The following is an 8725-nucleotide window of genomic DNA, read 5'->3' on the forward strand; positions in this document are numbered from 1 at the left end:
GCTTGTTATCCCCATCTGCTAATAGAATAGTTAGGAAAAGAATGCATTCCTATACAAAGTTCTGCCACATCTTTTCATACTGTATATTATTTTACTATTTTGCCTGAAAGTAAAACAAAACAACTTGTCCTTTGAATCCCACATGAATTCAAGCAAGCCGTACTTAAAATTATATCAAGACAGAAAGCTACTTTTTGAGTTCTTGTGACCCACAGATGTTCTAATCAAGAGTTCTTTGTATATTTAATGAAGTGTGACTACAGATTTTTGGCTCATTATCCCCAGTTTTGAACACTACATCGTTCACTCCCAGACTCACAAGGAAGCTCCAGTTTTTCAGTTCTCCCTTTTTGAAAAATCTAGGTCAACTTGGCAATGATATCAGACAACTCTTCCCATTCTTGAAGCTATTCTTGTTTACAAAATGCCAGATCACCACAAGCTGCAATGAAGATTATGAGATCTATTGGAAAATAATTGAAAGACACCATTCTACGGAATATGCATTTGGTAGAATTCTCTGAGAGAATTGTAATCGTCACATTTCTGTGTCATCAGGAGAAATTGTACTTTGTGTGCCTGCCTTCTGATGATGATCACTGTCAAGCAGATACATTCTCAGGTGCTGGAAAAAAGGCATTTGTTTCCTGCTTGCTGAAGTGAAGAAATTGCCTTACAAAGTGAAATATCTTTTGGCTTTCTCAGTGATTCTGTTGCAGTTGGATTCTTCAAAAATCTCTTCCTTCTAAATAGGCGACTACTTTTTTACCTGTATGAGACTCTGAGGGTCCTAGCATAAGGGAGAAGGTAAACTAGATCTTGTTACCAGGTCCTGCAAACAGATTCTCAACTAACTTGAAAATGATACTGAATAAACAGAAGCTATTGTCTTAGATGTTGCTTTTCTTGTTAATAATTTTTCCTTTCCTGACATGTCTTCACTTCAGGGCTGATACAAAAGTGTATATTAAATGTCTCCTTTAATTTTTGCATGGAGTTGATTATGTAGCACTAGAGATTTTTAACAGGACAAGAACTATAGCGGAACAATCTGTAGCTGTCTGCAAAAGCTTTACCTGAAATCATAAAATATAATCGAATTATAAATTAATAAGTTATGATCAGTAATATTTTACACCAAACAGATGTTGCTTAATATGTACATGTTATCCACAAAACTCATATCTGTATTTGGGACTCTGTCCTTACAGATAGCCAGAGAGTAAAAAATTATAATCCAAGACTTTGCTAAACAGTGAGGTAGATTCAACTGCTACAATTGCTCATGTCTTTTCTACTTCATATTTGAACGTTTCATAAATACTGAAGTACTTCTTGCTTCTAATGAGAGAAGAAAAGCTACTCGCAAGTATTTGCAAGGCAAGAACAAAATAGTAAACTCAAACTCTGAGATGAATTATTGACGTGTGTTAATTTTCTCCAGAGGTATTTCTTCACCACCAGATATGTTTGTAATTTACAGTAAGAACTCTCAGCACACAAATTAGGATTACAGTAATTATTTCCCAGCTTGTTCATCTTGCTGGAAGAAGTGTGTCAATGGAAGTCCAAGAGTAAATCATGATTTAAGATAGATTCTAATAATTGCAGTCTGTACCAAAGTGGCAGAATTTTTACTCACTGAACAGCGTTCTGTAGCATCACAGAGCCATGTCACTTGCTGAAGCACTATCTCAGTTTCCAATAGGGAGCAGAGAGAGTAGCTAAACAGTTTGTTTAAAGACAATGGTGCATGTCAGTGGTGAAACAGGAATTTGAAAGAAGGACATAGCCATGTTCATCCCACAGTCAATTCACGTAAAGGTGCTGCCTCTAAATGAATTTTGCAAGTCCAGTTACAAACCAAAAGTTTTCCACCTGACAAATATATTGCAAATACAGGAGTCCAATAAGTGGCAAAGAAATGAGAGAAATTTTTTTGCCTCACAAATTAGATTGCAGCCTGATAAGAAAACAAAACAAAGCTGGGTTATGTTCACTTTGGAATTACAAATTTCTTGAGTTTGAATAGATTGATCTGACATAGAACATAAATAGTATATAGGCACAGGAGTTTGATGACATCATCTAAAATTTCAGGGCTTGAAGCTAGGATCAGAAGGAACTTTGCACGTTTGTTTCTTGCTGTTTTAAGTCTCTGCCCTCTAAGTAGCATTGGCCAAAGCACATTTCTAATTCCATTTTGAAAAGATTTCAATCTATTACATTATATTGGTCAGGACAAAAGGTTTTGTAGAACAAAAGGTTTCCTGGCACATGGTTCATTCTTCTTTCTGTAACACAAGGCATTTCTGTGTGTTCCTTGAGATCTTTTACACCACCACCAACATCAAAAAACAAAACTCATCTTTGCAATTGTCTCTCTGTGATACCCTGAGTCCCCATTTTCTTACGCAGTAAAACCTTTGGTTATGTTGAAGCTATGTCACACATTTGCACAATAATAGAAACCCATTTATTCAGGTTTTACTGACCACAGAATACTAGGGAAACACTGAGGATAAGATGAACATCTTATTTTGATTAAGTTGTGACTGTCTTCAATAAGTAGTTTTCATATTTTCTGAGGGTTTAGAAGTGGTACTCTGGCTGCTCAGCTAATCTCTTGAAGGATGCATGTGCAAAGTGGCTTTCTTACAGCACTGAGCTTTCTGGCTGACAGTTTCATCTGGAACAGTCCTGTGCCAGAATGGGCTATTTTTCATTTTGACAAGCAGAGAGGCAAAAGAATACAGCAAATGGAAAACCCTCATCTAGCACAAATTTTAAAGGCAGTCATACAATCACAGAAACATGTGGCTGATAGAGCCCTTAAGAGGTCACTGAGCCCATGTCCCTGCACCAAGACAGGATCAATTACACCTGTCATAAATAATAAATGTCTCTCTAAATCAGCAGCACTGACAACACTGTACCTTGACCATATAGTCTGTTCCAAAGCTGCCATATCCTCCCTCACCTTTATAAAAGGGCTTTTTCTTAATATCAAACTTCAGTCACTCTAGAATTTTGAACCTGTTCACCATGAAGAGGGAGAACTGAGCTCTATAATGATCAACCCCCTCACTTTTCAGTAGACTTTCTTTACTTTTCTTAAGCTGCATTGGCCAAAACTGGATCACTGACACTAACAAGGATTATGAGCTTTGCTGGAATACCGTGGTAACTTTCACACAACAGATATTTCTTAAAGAAAGTGCTTTTTTGTGTGTGGTTTTTTTTCCAAAATAAGTATACTAATTGTATTAATGTATTTTAGGAATGTAAAACATGCATGTGAATAACTCACCTCTCAGCATCAAGGATTCAGTTTTAATTACTGTCCTTTTCATGCATGCCAAGATACATGATTAAAAATACAGGAGCTACCTGCATTCATGGGACACTGGAGGAATCTACTGCAGAACATTTTTGTCACGTCTATTCTATCCTGGCAAAGTGATTAATGCTGAGAACAAGAGGAACATTACTGGAAAAGTATATTTCCTGATCTTTTCCACTGCTTGATGAAAGGTTTTTGGCCAGATTGCAGTGATTGTCGTTCAGATTTGTCTGTACAGCCAAAGGAGACTCCACATGAGGTCAAAACTTTGACTTCAGCACCACAGTCTGAAAGTAGTAATGATAAAAATGCTATCTGCTGATCACCTCATCCTCTTCCCACTGCAGATTCTATCTGTAGTGCTTGTTGTCTTCATCTTATGTGTGCATGCAGCTGACATGTTCAACAGTGGAATATACTATCGTGGAAATAGAATCTATTTAGTACTGCCCTGCTTGACATCAACCTGGAGCAGCAACTTACAGAATATAACCAAGGGAAAGCAGAGACTCAGTTCACTGCCCAGAAACACAGCAGAGAATCTGTGACAGATGCCCAACAACAACCATTTCATTTAGCCTGAAATACACAACACAGCTTCCACCATCCCCTGTGCTACAGCTCAAACTCAAGCACAAAGCTAAGCAGTGCTTTTCTATTTCCCAGTATATCAACATCATGAATTTGGCTCATGCTGCTTTGCTCTAGGGGCTCTGTTCCCCTGGGCATTCACAACCGTCACAAAATTCACCAAAAAGTCACGAAATTCTGCAAGCTGGAAGGCAGGATGGTAAATACTTCTCAGTATGTTCATATTACAAAAGAAAAAGTGTATTCAATTCTGTGCACTCACCTTGAGCTTTATAAACATACCATTCTTCCTGTCATGTTTAAAGCAACATCCACTAAACCTATGCATAGGAAGAACTGGATAATGACCCAATTCTGGTATTGACTGAAGCTTTAAAGCTGTTGCTTTGCTGGTTATTTGTGAGGTTCTGTTTGATGCTTTTGGCTTATTTGTGAGGTTTTGTTTGATGTGGGTGAGGTAGAGCATGTTATAAGCAGATTTTGTTGGATAGCACAATCTGCCCTAGAAATATCAGTAATGTAATAGCTGCAGTGGAAAACAGCACATAATTTTTTTCATATTTGTAAGGTAGACAAATCATTTTTATATGTAGTTGAATATAAATTATAGATAAAAATGTCTCTTATTTACAGAAACATTTACAAGAACAGACCACACACAGAATGGAAAATGTCCTGGCCACTTCCAGTAAAAATTATGAACAGTACATTTTCTCTTGATTTGCCCTACCTCCAGCTTGATACCTTTGGTCTTCTAGTTTCTTTTTAGAGATTAATAGGATTTTCTAGTGAGAAATCCCTAATGAGAGGCAGCCAGATTCTCCCTTTTCTCCAATTTATACAATAAGACTTTGATCTGAAGTGAAATGAAAACTGCAGTGCTGCAAGTTGTCCAACGCTTTCCCATTCAGTGCACCATCAAACTCACAAGACAATAGTTTTCTCCCATGAAATTAAATCTTAGCAAGTAATCTGACAGAGCATATATCCAAACAACATGGCATGACTTTGGTGTGAATGCTTCCCTGATTGAATGCATTGCTTGGAGAATATTGTTTGTTTGGAATGGAAAATCCAACAGTGTTATAAAATTTAATCATTCTTTTGGTCTAATGGGTCACCTTTTTCTTGGCACTACGTACGTAACAGCAAGATGTTGCCCTCACCACAGTTGAGATTACTGATCATTTTCATTGAAACTTGAAAGGTCCAGCTACACTGCAGTGCAAAGACCTTAAAGGGTCCCAGACCTTAAAGAGTGGGAATAGGAGCAGAATAAAAGAGTTACAGTGGTTTACCTGACGTCATGCAGCAAGTCAAATGAAATTACACAAAAGGCACAGGCTGTTTTCTTCCTATTCTTGTTTTCTGACAAATCCATTCTGCTTTTCCCCAGAACAGAATTTCAATTACGTCACTTTGCTTTTTTTTCCAGGTTATATATTTCTTTACAAACATACACTGTGAAATATGAGATCTGTAGATGGACTAAGGTTTGTGAATATAACTGCAATGAGCAGACAGGTAAATTGCCATTAAGAATGGATCACCAGACTTATGCCAGCTGATGATGTTGCTGCTCTGTTTCACATTTGACAATTTGTCTAAGACCAAGTCACTTAAACAGAGGGACATGCTTTGTTTCTCTGATGGAACACACTGAACACTGAAAGAACAGCGTTTGTCTGTTTCTCAAACCTTTTCTTAGACGACTAACAGAAACTGCACATCTCCTCCAGGCAAGCTACTGCAGAATTCCACTTACCTTACTCTTAGAAAATATTTCCTAATATTTAACTACCACTTCCCAACTATGATATGGAGTCTGCAATAGAGATTTTCATTTCTGTTGTGTAAGACCACTGAAATCTTGCAGCAAGGGAATATGGCATATGTTCAGGAAGGAGAATTTTTCTTGTGTCAGTCCTTCAGATGCTCTAATGTAATGCAGAGGTCAGGGGAACTAAATTTTTTAAATCACCTCTCTTTTGCCCACAAAACATTTATTCTGGTAAATGATTAATTACATGTGGTCCTTTTGGCAATTTTCATTATAAAATTCATGATGAAATTATACTTTACTTCCCAGGAAATAGCAAACCATTAACAGAGGTCACTTGAAGTTTCAGCCAGTCCTGGTGGAAATTTCTTTTATACTTGCTAACTGAAAATGTAGCTAAACTGAATAAGCAAGACACTAAGATCTTAGATATTGGGATAAAGTAAAGTTACCTCCAAGTCAGACCTCATCCAATTTAGAAAACAAAGAAAAAGAACATCAAGTTGCTGACTATTACAAACTCTGCTCCCTGTGGTTTCTTGATAGACAGACATAATGTATGACTCTCCAAGGCTCTTGGAGCAACCCACTGAAATGCTGTCAGTTGATTCTTCCTACATGACTTGGTTTATGTTGTGTGTTCAAGGGAAATGTTAATTACTGAATGCAGACCAACATTTGGGTTCTTAGCAGTTCTTTGAGAAGAACCTAAATGAATTTAGATGTACAGATATCACTTGCCCAAACTCACTCTTCTTCCAGGAACACATCTTCCCCTCTTCATTTGTGCTGATCCTGCTCACATGGAAAAAATCAAATTGCATCTATGTGTCAAAACATTGTGAAGGTACTGAGGAGTAAGGGTTTGGCTGCAGAAGACCTGGAAGGCATCCATCACCTCACCCTGCACTGCAGCTCTAAGCATCAGGGACAGTTCACCTCTGGATCCGATGTTTCCAAATTTCTGTTCCAGTAGCAAGTCCGGCCAGGCCTCTTGGAATCAAGCCACATGGTCACCTAGCACAGCTCATTCCAGTCCTGTCACTATGAGTTAGAAAATATGTTTCCAACCCCTTAAATTTATAGGTAGACACTGCCCTTAGGCCAAGACTTCAGGAGTTGTCATAGCACAGACCTGTTGTGCTGCAGCTGTAATTTAGGGCATGTCGAAGGGAAGCTACTCCAAGCAACAACAGGAGGAAGAGAGAAACCCCAGCAGACAGAGATCATGAGGCTGTTTGGATGGAAGATTTTGGCCACCTGACAATACCAGCCTGACCCTGGGGAAGCACAACCTACTGATTATCCACGGCTGGCCAAACTTGCATAAGAAAAGCTGCTCCCCCCATGGCTGTCAAGATACTGTCTTCCAGTCCTACCACTAGGACTGAATTTAAGATCACAGTGAGATAATCTCTAATCGAGATAATATTGTTGAAGGGAGATACAACCAGAGAGCCAAGATTTAGCTGCACATCCCACATAGGCATTCACCACTGCTAATGGTAACATTAGCTCTGAAATTATACTAATTGCCAGCCTTGTTATGCTAAATAATCATTTTGTTTTGGTAATGCTGGCGTAATTCTAGATTAATTAGCTCTGCCTTAATCGGACCTAGGGGAAAGATAAACTGAGAACATGGTGAGAAAAAAGCGCAGTTTAATTGGGGATTTTGTTTTCAGGATTTTTTGAACAACATTATTGACTCCTCCTTATGTCACTGGTGCTTTCACATTTGAAAATTGATTTATTTCCATTTCTTTTGGCTTCCTGTGCATAAGTTTCTGAGAGGGGGGGTAAGAACTTCAAGAAACCTTTAAAAATGAGAAATTATTGTGAATTATTGTGTTTGGTTCAGGTCTAATCAGAAGGCCTAGCTTTGAATCCAAACTCCAGAGTGTCCTGTTGGAAAGTTTTATAACTTCACAGACTGGGTCCAATATCTACCTTCACTTTGCACACAGGAGTTTGGTAGATGTCCATTTTTCTCACAGTCCAATTGCCCTGAGCCTTCTACCTCATGAAATCTCTGTTACTAAGTGGTTCAGCAGTCAGAAGGATTTAATCCCTGATCAGTCTTTGCTATTAGATCATGCGTCTGCCAAAGGCTGGGCTTTAATTCACTACATTTTATCTTGATATGTGTCTGCAGCATCAGACGCAATGCACAGGGAAGGAAACAATGCTCCGTCTGGGACTCCTTGCATTTCAGTTTGGCTGTTATCTTTCATGAGCTAACCATGCTCTTCTTCCCTTCTGCTCTTCCCACTGAGTTTTTCTGAGTTACTCCAATTAGCAGCTAGACTTGTTATTAAACTTAGATTTTGTGTGATTTTAAATTTCCTTAGAGACCAAACAAAGGCAGCATATTAATACTATTTTTTTCCAGTCAGAGAAAGTATTACATTTCTATTTAAAAATCTCTAATCTGTGGTTTGGACTTCTCCTTCTGTTTTCTATGTTGTTCATTCCTTATATTACCTACATTGTTCAGCTGCCATGTTTCTTTGTCATCTCTCCCCTGTCTTTATACCATTCTGACTACTTCAGAACTTAGCTGTGAGTTTGTCCATAAAGCTCGTAGGAAAACATATAAGCCATGAAAATGTGCTATATTCAGGCTGAAATATGCATCACTGCTTTGTTTCCAAGTCTTTATATTCCTTCCAACTCACTTGCCTTGGTTCTTTTTCTCTCTTGACTCTCCATCTTACTCTCTAACTCCTCACTCTCTATTTCACACACAGATACAGTGCACTGTTTGAATGCATAAACAGATCTGAAGCAAACATGCAGCTCCAACCGATGGAAGCTGCATGGCTATTTACTATGCCTGATTGGTTCTGACTTCCTTAGAGGGAGATTTAATTAATAAGAATTATTAGAGCTTTGTCTGGTGAGATTAACAAGCAAGATTTAATGCAAAAAATGTTTCTGGCTTAGAAGAAAAAAATAATAAATTTAAAAGAAAAATGCATCTTGAAATTACAGCTGACTATGCAGAGAAG

This window comes from Tympanuchus pallidicinctus, unplaced genomic scaffold (genome assembly GCF_026119805.1).
Source record: "Tympanuchus pallidicinctus isolate F22 unplaced genomic scaffold, pur_lepc_1.0 scaffold16, whole genome shotgun sequence".
NCBI lineage: Eukaryota > Metazoa > Chordata > Aves > Galliformes > Phasianidae > Tympanuchus > Tympanuchus pallidicinctus.